Source organism: Pezoporus wallicus, unplaced genomic scaffold, assembly GCF_028554395.1.
Source record: "Pezoporus wallicus isolate ANWC-B61680 ecotype Strahan unplaced genomic scaffold, APGP_CSIRO_Pwel_v1 scaffold_3294, whole genome shotgun sequence".
NCBI classification, from domain to species: Eukaryota; Metazoa; Chordata; class Aves; order Psittaciformes; family Psittacidae; genus Pezoporus; species Pezoporus wallicus.
The window spans coordinates 3,620,322-3,632,968 of NW_026635478.1; the positions used below are offsets into that span (position 1 = coordinate 3,620,322).

Genomic DNA, 12,647 nt, shown 5'->3' on the forward strand with positions numbered 1-12,647 from the left:
CTCATTAGAGAAGCGATCCTGTCACTTCGAGTTCTCCTGTTTGCAGCCTGTGAGGGTGGAAAAAAATAGAGGGGGAAAAAAGGGAAGGATAAGTGGGGAGACAGCGCGGGGGTGCCTTCTCGGGGAGCGAGGCTGGCAAAGTTGGGGCCCTGCTAGGAGCGTGACAGCAGACGGCGACCGGGGCAGGGCAGGGCGCAGTCCCGCTCTCCCGGCGCGTGAGGGGAAGGAGGCGCTGTGAGAAACGGCTGCCTGTGTTGAGTTTTGTGGGAGCCGAATCCAGCCCTGAGCTAAACGCCGAGGCAGCTGTCCCGGCTGACTGACAGCCGCTTTGCAGGAGGACATTCCCTCCCCGGACGTTATAGCTCACAGCCAAAACGGGCTGAGGGTGGCGTGGGGGAAGGCAGACGGGATCGCTTCGAGCTGGCGGGGGAAAAGAACCCAAAGGAGCATCAATGAGAGTGGAACATAATAACAAAAAAATCAGCCCAGTACTTCTGACCTGCGGAGGTTTAATAGCCAGCAACAGGTGGCTGGAAGTGCGGCAGCTTTACGGCGCGCTGGGCAGTGGGGCGGCTCTGCCTGGAGAGAGGGCCTGGAGTCAGTGGCCGCATCCGGGCGACGGCGGCGGGTGGAGATCGGACCCCGGCTCGGGACCGCACACAGCAGACACCGCCTCCCCCAGCGCAAGCCGTGCCGGCGCCTACAAGTTCCGTCATGCCGAGCGCCGTCGCGGTCGTTACTGTCGCGGCTCGCGCTCTCTCCGGCTGTTGCTGCCCGCCCACTGTCGGCGGCGCAAGCGCAAGGGGAGGCGGCGTCCGGGGCAAGTCTCCCTAATGTAAGATGGTGGCCGGGCTGGCAGCAGAGCGCCCCGAGCTCGGAGATTACTCGTCTCTCGCGTAAAGGTCGTTGGAGCAGCCACCCAAGCGCCCGGCCGGTCGCCGCCGCAGGTCCCGCCCCGAGAGCGTCGCTTCGGTTCTCTTCCCCCCCGCTTCTCTCTTTTCTCGCCGCGTCTCTCCTTCCCTCCCCACCCTTCTCCTCCTTTCCCCTCGCCTCCTTTCCCGCACGCTCACCCACCCACCCGCCCGCCCCCGCCGTGCCGGGCAGCGTGAGGGAGAGCCACGCACACGCACCGCGGGCCCGGCAGGGAGGAGGAAGGCGGGTGAGTGCGAGCTGAAGGCTGGGCTGGGGAAGGAAGGAGGGAGGGAAGGAGAGGCGAGGGGGGGGAGCCGGGCCGCTGTGACTACGAGAGCGCCGAGGCTTCCCTGGGACGGCGAAGGCCTCAGCCCACTCCCCGGTGCCAGCTCCGGCTGCGGGGGAGACGCGCCGGTCCGCTGCCGTGCGCGGAGGACACCGGGCCGTGTGGGGAGGGCGAGCAGGCGGGTCCTCCCCGGGGGCCGCCGGGGCCGGGAGCTCTCTCCATGCAGCTTCCTGGGGGAGGCTGTGTTTATTTCCTCCCTGTGAGGCGCGGGGAGCCGCTGGGCCTGGCCAGGCCGGGGGCGCGGGGGGTCGGTGTCCCCGAAGCCTCTCGCTTGTGCCGGGAGAGGCCGGAGCGACTGAGAGCGGGGATCGCGGCGTGATTCACTTAGGATTTGCGTGGAAATTTCCTCTCTCCACTTCTTCCTTCTCCCCGGAGCCAGGCTCCATTTGTTCTTGTGATTTGCACTTTTTTTTTCTTTTACTGAGAGAGGCAAACAGATGGTAAATGGCAGCTTCTTATATTTGGTGTTATTTTGGACAGTCCGTGTAACCTCCCGAGATTTGTGTGTCAGTAAAATAACCGGTACGTAACTTTCCATCTCCTACTTGCAAAATCCTAGAAGCTCTTTACATTTTGTGCGTTAGCAGAAGCAAATGATAAGGCTGCATTCAGGCTCTCATCCTATTTCCAGCGACGGTCGTACAGCTCTACCTGCCAGTCTGAAAGTGAGCTGCTGATGCCTTCATCTGTACAGTAAAAGGGGAGGGAAAATATACTAGATAGTGATCTTAAAATGCTTCATTGCTGTACCTGAAAGGCTTTAATTGTCCATGGCTTATGTATTTGTTTCAGTATGCTGATACCAAGTATGTAGTTCATAGGAGAAGCAATTCTCTTTAGAGCATATGTTAATGCAAGCAATGCCCATCAGCTAGTTAAAGCTGTGGAAACTCAAGGCCTGCAGATGTTAGCTTACTTCTGCCCAAAAGTTCTAGAAGTTAATGTTGGCCAATCACATGTTTACTGAGCCTGTACAGATTTTTAACTTGCTGTGTTTTATTTGTGTGTATTTTGTTTTGGCTTTAAAATGCCTTGACTCCAGCATCCTTTTATTTTGACTCCATGTTCTTGTAAACATGGTGACTGGCACTAACAGAAGAGAAGCTCACACCAAAATACAAATATGTAGAAGAATAAAATTCCTTCTAGGCCTTTTTGCTCCTTAAAAAAAAAAAAGGAAAAAGAAGAAAATAAAGTACATATTTATGAAGAGCAGAGAATAAAATAGCAGTTTGTCTTGAGAGTGTGAATTAGTTTCAGATGGCCCACAAATACTCAAATATACTTCTAGTTTCTTAGCATCTAATAATGTGGCAACCTAGTGCATGATCTAAGATCTGTTACACCTTAGGCTTTTGGGATTCTGTGATAGAGTTTCCATTTCATAAGCAAGACGAACACATGCAAGCATTTAGAAATGCTTAGCAGTTGAACTTGCCTGAATTGAAACAAAGTTCATTCTAGGGCAAGGGATTGTTTTGGAAAGGGGGAGTGCAATGATAAAATCATCTTGGCTTTTAACTTGCATGTGTCTTCAGTTGCCTCTTAATTAGCTTTTCAAATGGATGAGTCTTGGAGGATCCTAGCAGTTTGTCCCTTTATAGAGAAAAGGTGGTTAGTGCCTATCAGGAACAGTGCTCTATTAATTTCTTGGTACCTTTTCTTCAGAAAGTTTAAGCACAGCTATACGGTTCTCACTAAAAAAAAATGCTTGGGTTAGTGAAGCTGATGAGAGAATATACACGAGTGTGTGGCTTTTTTGTTTAGTCAAAAATATTCATTATAAACAGGTACATGACATCCTTCATGGCTGTTGTTCAGGAAAGTTAGGATATTCTTTGTGAATGAAATGTTTTGAAATCACTGACCATGATCTTAAGTGTGGGCCCTGAAGGCTTAACTCTGACAACTATTTCTCAAAATTTTGCTTAACTCTGAAATGAATGAGATTGTTTCAAACAGTGTTTTGTAAGCACAGGTAACTGCTAAGTGAATGATTGTAGATCGCATCTTAGGCATTGGATGAGTAAATTTGTTGTTCTGTTGAGGCTGATCTATAGGCCTTACCACATGTTGGAAGGAAATTAATTGCTCAGCAAGACTGCTAGGATCAAGAGTTCTTCAACTTCCACATGGTGAATGGTGTCTCAGGTTGTACAAACCACCTTTTGTCCTTGCTTGCAGCTATGTAGTATTGCTGAGAACTTGAGTAAGTGCATGTGAAAGACTGCATAACTTACCTTTCTTTAATGTCCTGAGTGTTTCAGCTCTTTAAAGATGTTGATGCTTTCTTTTCTTTCCATTGTCTTAACTTTCTTCCTTCCTTGTCCTATTTCTGTTGGATAGAAACAGGGTGAGGAGTCAGAGATCTGTGAATCTGTCTGTGCCCCCCTCTTCTGGTTCTTGGAGAATAGTCCAGGAATTTCTTCATTTCAGGAGACTGGTTAACATTTGTTAACATTTCAGCAACTGTAAACACTTGACAGGCTTGGAAAATGCAGTATAGCGGCAAACAGTGTGGCATGGCATGAGATGCCCATGGCAGGGGGATTGGAGCTAGATGATCTTGAGGTCCTTTCCAACCCTAACTATTCTATGATTCTATTCTATGATTTTATGCTGCTCAGACCTTGTGGGTCTTCCTGTAAGCAAATCGGGAGGGCAGTATAAGTGTCTATCAGGAAATATTAATATAATGTCTGTAAGTAAAAACATATATGTATTTTTGCATAAACTATTTAGGTCAGTTAGGTGCATGTTTGTATCAAAATGGGTTTTGTTATGTCATGCCATAAACTTTGTGCTTGGTTTTGTCAGGTGCTGTTTTTCTTGTGCGAGTCTGAAAAGGGAATCCTTATAGTTTTCTTAAGAATTGTATCAAAGATTCTACTAATTTAGTGAACATTCAGAATACATATTTTTGACTGACTTACTAGACTGGCTACACCAGCTTAATGGAAATAATTATTTTTTAAACTAGTGATTTTCACATAATATTAAGATCAAGTAGCTTTGGTGGTGGTGTGTGTGGTTTTGGTTTGGTTCTTTTTTTTCCTTCCCCTTCACTCTTCTGTGAACATGACAACTCCAAGGTATTTCTTGTAGGAATCTATCATTTTAATGGGGCTTACAAGTGTTTCCTAAACACATATGTACAAAATAACACATTCATAAGCTCTCATGCAAGTGCTTTGACAAATTGAGAAAGCCTGCGTCCAAAGCCATCAGGAGAATGCAGGCAGAGAGAGTGTCTCTCCTCATCATCACTTTTTGTGTATCCTGAAAGCTATGTACTGTGGTTTTATTCTGGAGCCGAACATGTTAGTGTTAATTTCATAATGATTAATCAATTGGTTTTGTATTTTATTAGGAATTTCAACTGTTGCTGGTTTTCAAACTGGAGAAAGGCGTGTTGGGGTCAGCATAAGGGTTTGTTCTGTTTTTTTTTTTTTTTTTAGTCACCAAGTTAAAAATCAAGGTGGATGTAGAGATCAAGCAAATGTGCTACTGAACTTGGTGGAAATGGAGCTTGGGTCTTGGCTGAGGCTTGTGCCCTGAGCAGTGCTGTCTGCTTTTGATCAGGTTCTAGTTTTTTTTTTCTGTTTTTTTGTTTGTTTGTTTGTTTTGCAAGGGAAGAAGGAAAAACTTCAGCTGTCTGTGAGTGGTCTTACAACATGCTATGATCCCAGCATCAGTTTATTCTGTCTTGCAGCTATCTCAAGAACAGATGCATAATAGGAAATGGGCTCCATTTGACTGCAATACCTGATACAAAGTAACTGTACTTCTAGTGTCTTGATTATGGGACTGAGGGTCCTCTACTTCAGCACGGTTCCTTGAACTGTCCCTTCTGGGCTATGGGTGTTTTGCTTGTCACAGATTAGCAGTCCTTGATTGCTGGAAGGTAGCATTGCAATATCTTCTATTTGGTTGTGAGCATTTATTATTAGCACTAGGAGTTTGGGGTGGTGATTTTGTTTTTTTTTTTTCAGAAGAGATGAAGTGGATAGAGAGAAACTGAAAATGACAGCACGCTTCCCTTTCTTGACATTAAATTTCTTCTAATGAATTTTTAAAATTTTGAACAGAATCTCAGGAGCTTTGTAGGAATGACTTAAAAATGTGGTGGGAGTGAGTGTTCTCTGTGGTCTTCAAGCAGTGTTTCATCCCTGGTTTTACTTTGGCACATTTTTAGGCCTTGTTTGTGGTGGACTGCAACTTAATCTTCTGTTTTGGACTACTGAGCTCTAATCTGTTCCTTGCTTCACAGAAGGTGCATTTAGTTTTCCCAATGTGTGTTCTTAAATGGTTTCTTCCATGCAAGATTTGATACAGAGAAGTAATGACTTAAAGGGTAGCAATCTCTCTCATTGTAGGACAAAATACACTACATAGGAAGACTCGCTACCAGTTTCCCAATTTAATGCAGTGGAGAAGTGAGAAGCTGGGCAATTTGTTTCAGCAATACTGAATTCAACAGATGATCTTTATTTGAAAGGAGGCTACCTGTTGTGTTTTGGTTTCAAGTTTCTATGACCAATGTAGATTTGATGTGAATCCTGTTTGAACCATGTATGTTAATTTTAAATTGCAAGATCCTCAAGATCTTTCTAATTTTTAATCACAAGATAGGTGTGTGTTAATTTTAAACTGCAAGTGTGAAATATTGCACTTGAAGGTGGAGTAATATTGTTACTTCTAAGCCCATCTCCTATTACATGTTACAATGATACCATCTTTTTAAAAAAATGAACAAAATTTGTGTGCAAGAGCGGGAGTAAGTAATAGTTATGTGTGCTTCGGAGCTGCCTACGTGAGGGAGTTATAGAAGTTTTGATGAAGGTGATGTCACAGAGAGGGAAGCATGTGATAGCTCTGTTGTTCAGAGTTTCCATTTTGCAATACAGCCTAGAAATTTAGAAAAATAGTATGAGGAAAGAAGTACACAAATCATTAGATGTGTGAAGAAAGTGTTCACCTATCTTTTTCTTCTTTCTCTCCAAATATAATGAGTGATGATAGGTATATGTAGCTACAGCTGTGCCTGTCAAAGACCTAAAACTTCTACACGATCTGTAGAAGTTACCTTGGACTGTTGGATGTTGCAAAAATAGAAGCTACTGTCTTTGAATAGCTACTGCTCCATTACGTACGACTTCTTCCTTTTTCTTTTTTTTATTATTATTATTGAATGAAATCTATAATTAGTCTTCAGTATCTCATTCATAAAAAAATAGTGTCCTCTGAGATCTCCTAAATGAGCATACAGTGAAAAGCCTGAGCTTGGTAGGTCAAAATTAGTGTTTATAGGTCAACTTGAGTGACAGTTAATTTGAATGCATTTCTCCCAATCAGTGTGCACTGTAGGGGCCCCTAAACTGTTGGAGTTATGTTAAAAGCACTGGTCTGAATGAGAGAGGCCCAGCAGCATTAATCCAATTTGTCTTAGTGACTTAATCTTACTGCCATTTATCATATAACTGCTGCTTGTCTGAAGGAGTTGCTTGCATGCACTTCTGTTGGTTGTTTAGTAAGTTGAATCCCTTTGCCTAAGAAGGTAAGCTTTCGTTTTACGAAACTTCATCCTAGGTTAAGGGTCAAGGAAGTTGTAAGTGAGGAACCACATTTGATAAATTAATTATAGCTTCTTCCCATCTTTGAAAGTTTCTTTGCGAATACTTTCATTTAATAAAACATGTGTTTAACATTAATATTGTGGTTTTAGAGTTAGTGACAGACTGGTTCTGGAACATCAGGGGATAAGTCTGAAACAAGGATGATCACTGGTTTTCTTAACTGTTAGTGTATGTTGAAAATATGGAGGAACAGCTGGAGAGTTTAAGGAAATACCAGCTTTTATACTCATCAGGCTGTCTTCTGCACAAGGGTAGTGTCACCTTCTGGCTGGATTGCAATTTCATTTTTGTCTTGAATAGTAGTTATACGTGTAAGCATGCTTCAAGGTAGGTCTGTTCTCATGTTGTCACTAGTGTAGTGGCTTTCTACCCTAATTGAGCCCTTTCAGAGCCATTAATTTCTCAATTATTTTGCTCATGGTCTCATTCTGATTTAACCTTGAGGCTCGTGATTCCCTGGGGGTGGAGCAGTGTCATACCTTGTATGAGAACTATTGCTTTGGTTACTACTATATAAATACATAGCACAGTGAAACTTGGTAAGAACCAGCTGCGTTGTGTGACCATATGACTTTCTGACAGTGTTAAGAGAATACCATACCTTAGGCAGAAACTGCTTAGAATTGGTTCTGTAGACAAGAGTATCTTTTTTTTGGAAACCAGTTAACTGCTTTTGAGTTTGGGGATCAAAAAGAGAACTCCATGCAGCCATCTTTCTAAGGAGGCTTTTATTTTTTTGAGCTTAGTTATACGGAGTATAATTAAAGAAAAAAATCAGGAAAAATCAGAAAACAGGCTCTTAGAAGTAAAAAGCTTATTCTGTCTCTAGTTATCATTAATACCACTTACCATGAGTCTTTTAAAATTCTTTGCACATATGTATATTCAACTAATGAGTAGAGTCAAAGCAAAATCTGTTTTCAAACAAATGTAATTTGGTAGGATAAGGTGAGACAGGCAGGTTCCATTTGGCACTTGCACTGCTGTAGTCATCCATGCTTAATAAATAAGCCACTTGCTGGTTGAGAGGAGCAACCAGCTGCTGTTTCTGCTGTGTCCAGTGTGTGCCAACTCTGAAAGTGTGGTGAAGGTAACTTCCATAGAGGCACTGTGCAGCATCTTTTGACAGTACCATTTTTTTTCTGAGACTTACAGGATCAGGAAAGACCCTAGTGTATGAAAGTACAAGAAAGGAGAAGGATTTGGTGTCACTGGTTTGGTGGTGGTGTTTATATTTGGTTGTTGGGGTTCTTTACTAGCTATAAAGCCAGATATTAGAGCATCCCCTCAAACAGAGCTGACATCAGGTAGAGCAACTTTAAATCTAATAGCCAGTTCTTCATTGTCTTAAGGCAGTTATTTGAATTTCATGTGAGTTCTGGTTAGTTTGCCTCTCATGTGGGCTTATGCTCCTGTAAAGGACCTGTATTCAGCTGCTCTTGATCAACAGAAACTTGGAACTGTCCCTGTTAGTATTGAAAAGTCACAGCATTTAAAGAATATTCTGGGCAAGTGCATTTGTCGTCAACTTGAATTTCTGTGCTTTTTATAGCATATATTTGTCATAGTGTGACATTATTTGTTTGGGATTTAATTCAGCGCTCTGCACATATCAAATGTCTTCATAACATCACCTGCCTGAGTTAATGCAGCTCCATATAGTTGAGGTAGCAGTAGAAGGAATTTGTATAAAGCCAGTACTACACATCCTACTTAAATTTAAAAACTGATGCTCTGCTTTTGAGTATTTTACTAGATCGTTTCTTTTAGAATACTAAATTAGTTTTCCATTTCTGCCCAGCCTTTTTAGAAAATGACCTGGAAAGCTGTTTCCCCAGGATAATGTTCTCCCTTTCCTTTTCTTGGCTTTTATCTTGTAAGGCAATTGTTTTGTATGTGACTGTCTCTAGAACTTGTTTATGACAGCATATATGTTATCTTCAAGTAGTCATACATTCTATTCCCCACTGGAATACAGGTGTGTCCCTGAACATGGGTCCTGATCTTTCTCAGCTTTTGTTGTTTTGTAACAGATATATATTTTCCTGAAAAATAGAAGCAGAAGATTGTAGCCTGCGTACAAGATATGTTGGAATGGGAACTTATAGTGTGAGTGAATATTGCATACAACAGCTACTTTTCTGGATTTCTAGCAGGTGTGTGGAGGGAATGATAGATCAATTCTCACATCCTCTGAAGTGTTTCTAGGTTAAATGTTTGAACTCTGGTTTACTTTTCAAATAAAACTCCATTTTTGTAAATACAAAATGGATATCTGCTGTAATACTGCAACATGTTTTGACCAGTTTTAGACTGGACTATGTGTAAGTGGTTATATCTTCTTGTTTAATCTGTGAGTTCTTAAATTTCATGTGTTTTATCCCATTGCGGGACACAACCTTCATTTGAAAGCAGTGATGCAATATTCTTATCTGGAGTCCTTACGCTTCTGTTTTTAGTTACAATAAACATAAACTTTTGAATAATCTAAGGTCATCTCTCATTTCTGCCCCAAGGCAATAGACTTCAGTTCCTTCTAATGTAACTTTTACCCTTGGGACAGTCTTGTGATTGTAGTTTCCACATTCATCTTCATTTGTGCAGATTTCAGAATTTCTTATCTTTTTTTGTCTAATAAAAGTGAACCGTAATCAATACTTTCTGAAAGTTGTTGCGTAAAATATTTAGGCTTGTAATTCTTAGCTCTGCTTTGTACTGATTTTTTTAATGATTATGATCTTAATGGCTAAACAATGCAGAATTAAGTGTAATCTTCTGCCTTATCAGAGGTATATTTTATAGAAAACTACACTGTATGCTGAAGTAGTAGAAAGGTTGGGAATGGAGTGACTACTTCAGAATTGAATTTCACCCCGTGATTCCTAATATTTCTCCTTTTTTTCCCAGCAGTGTCTTCAGGAAAAAAAGTACGCATGCGAGAGAGATTGTGTTCTGCTATTTTGTTTTCCAGTTCTACATTTATGGGGTGGTGTTTCTCTCTGGTTGGTGGTGTCCCCCCCCACTCCAAAGTAAAAATCTTAAGTATTCTCTTTAGAAGCCAACAGTGATCCCATAGTGTGATTGAATGTGGCTGTGACATGATAGACATTTGTACTATTTTCTGGTGATACAGATGTCTGTGAATCTTCTTGAAGCAGCATCCTGTTCTTCTCTGTCACAAGCAGATGATGTCCTAAGCACAGTATTCTTATTTTCTGTACTTGCACTGAACTTTAAGTCAGTGTTTTTCTTCAGCCGATAGAAGTGGTAGATTGTAGGATTTATCTGGTAGTGCATTTTAATTAGATATACTTTGTGGTTTATCCAGCAGTTTTCTGTTAAAAATATAAATTGCTAAAAGAGATACTTTTATTGTCTTGAATTATGTTACAAAATTCCAGATTTTAGAGAAGGTTCAGCATTTGCCTTTTTCAGCATAAAACAAGAAATAAACCAGAAGCCCAACTTCCATCTAATTCCTGATAGTGCCACAAATCTGAACGCAGGATGTGTGCGGTATTTGCAATCAACTTTACCTTCCAGGTTTACATCAAGAAAAATGAAATGCTTCAGCCGTGCATTTTTTTTTTTTTTTCCTGTCAGGCTTTGCAGTTACTAGCTACAGGGATAATGCTTTAGTTGCTTGTGCACTCTTGAAAAATTCTAAGTGTAAGTACCTCATGTAGGTCTTATGTCCCTTTAAAGTAGAAATGTATTAGATTTCTATTGTAACTTTACAGTTCCACTATACCGTGTGGATTTACACACAATACAGCACACTTGTATTGTGCAATGGCAGTCTTTAAATTTTAATAAAACTTAATCTTTTTGCACCTAATATTTCAAATGTAGGTTTTTTTCTGAGGGGAAAAAAGGCTGGCACACATCTTGATTACTGCTACAAGGTCTAAATTAAATCTTTGGATACATCTCTTCTTCAGTCCTTCCCCTCTTGTCTCTGGGATTCATTGACTGACAAGTCATGGCATGGATTTTCCAGTAGTTAGTGATTCCTAATGTTACTTGATTCATCAAAGTGTGCGTGTCTCTATCTGAAGAGCTGATGCTGTCCTGAAGTGTCTTGCCATTAGGCTGATAAATAACTTTGCAGGACTGGATGGAGGATTGGGAAAACTGATGTAGGAACTTTTGCTGTAATTATCAGTAAGGCACTATACCTTACCTGAAATGTACTTCAGATGCTGGAGTTCTTGTGGCTTCTTTGTTAATGTCTTTCACTTTTTAATGGCAACTTAATGATTTAGGCAGCAGCCTTAGTAATGTACTGTTATTCTCCTTCCAGATATATTTCTGATCTAAGTATATGCCCTTCCGTTCTGGGCATCTTTCTCCTATGTATCCGAGTGTATGTGTGTTTATATAAGCCTGTAAAACTTCCGCTCTTCTGCACAGGAGATGCTGTCTCTTCAGGGCTGAGGAACTGTAGTGAGCCTAGAAAGGCGATGTAGAACTCATTCAGCCTGTACTAGAACAGGCTTTAGTATGAGATCTTAGCTCCTGCAGTTGAATCTGCGGAAGTGCAGGGATGCAGATCAAAAGACACTCTGAATCAAAACTTAACAGTATAATAGAAGACCTAAGTCTAGCATATGTGTATGATAAGTGTTTGCTAAAATTGTACTGGTTGTTAGGAAAATGAGTTTTCATCCTCCAGAAGAGAAGGCTTTGGGAAGCAGAGGGAACTAATAATAACCTTGCGGTACCTATGGACAGGCTATTGAGAGTACTGAGCCAGGATCTTTATAGCAGTGTGTGTGGAAGGCAGGCAAGAGACAGCAGGAATACATTAAAATAACTGCATTTAAGGTGAGTATGTTTCACCTTGGAGTGGAACAGTCACTGGGACAAGTGAAAAGTTTGTCAGTCTCCATCCTTGGATGTTTTGATGCCCCGCTGGATACAGCCTTGAGTAATTTAGACTGATCTTGCTAACCTTGCTTTGAGTAGAAGGTTGACTAGAGAATCCTGGAGATCTTTTCCAACTGGAATTATTCTGTGATTCTGTAGCACACACAAAAAAAATCTTTATAAAGTTTTCCGTGTTGGGGCTTGAAAGTAAGCATCAGTAATGAGTCTGTATTAAAAGCCTTAATGTAGATAATATGCCTTTAGTGCAAATGCAAGAAAGCTTTTGAACTTAAAGGTGTGCCAATGACACCAAGCTGTGTGTTGATATCAGTTGATATGCTGGATGGAGGGAATGCCATCCAGAGGGACCGTGACGCACTTGTGAGGTGGGCTGATGCCAGCCTCATGAAGTTTAACCATGCCAAGTGCAAGGTCCTACACCTGGGTTGGAGCAATCCCAGGCACAGCTACAGGTTGGGCAGAGATTCAGAGCAGCCCTGTGGAGAAGGAATTGAGGGTGTTGGTCGATGAGAAAATGAACATGAGCTGGCAGTGTGCGCTTGCAGCCCAGAAAGCCAACTGTATCCTGGCCTGCATCAAAAGGAGCATGACCAGCAGGTCAAAGAAGGTGATCCTGACCCTTTACTCTGCTCTTGTGAGAACTCACCTGGAGTATTGTGTGCAGTTCTGGTGTCCTCAACATAAAAAGGACATGAAACTGTTGGAACAAGTCCAGAGAAGGGCCACGAGGATGATCAGGGGACTGGAGCACCTCCTGTATGAAGATAGGCTGAGAAAGCTGGGGCTGTTCAGCCTGGAGAAGAGAAGGCTTCTTGGAGACCTCATAGCAGCCTTCCAGTATCTGCAGGGGGCCAATAGGGATG

General features: G+C 42.0%; 1 protein-coding gene across 4 annotated transcripts in view; it reads left to right on the forward strand.

The window, feature by feature from the left end:
* The first annotated feature begins 762 nt into the window (after positions 1-762).
* CNOT4 (CCR4-NOT transcription complex subunit 4) overlaps positions 763-12,647 on the forward strand; it is an 85,439-nt gene continuing 73,554 nt past the window's right edge. For all 4 annotated transcript variants that reach the window (XM_057425640.1, XM_057425659.1, XM_057425650.1 and 1 more), the window contains exon 1: positions 763-1,159. The gene's annotated coding sequence lies outside the window, so the exon portion shown is untranslated. The remainder of the gene's footprint in view (positions 1,160-12,647) is intronic.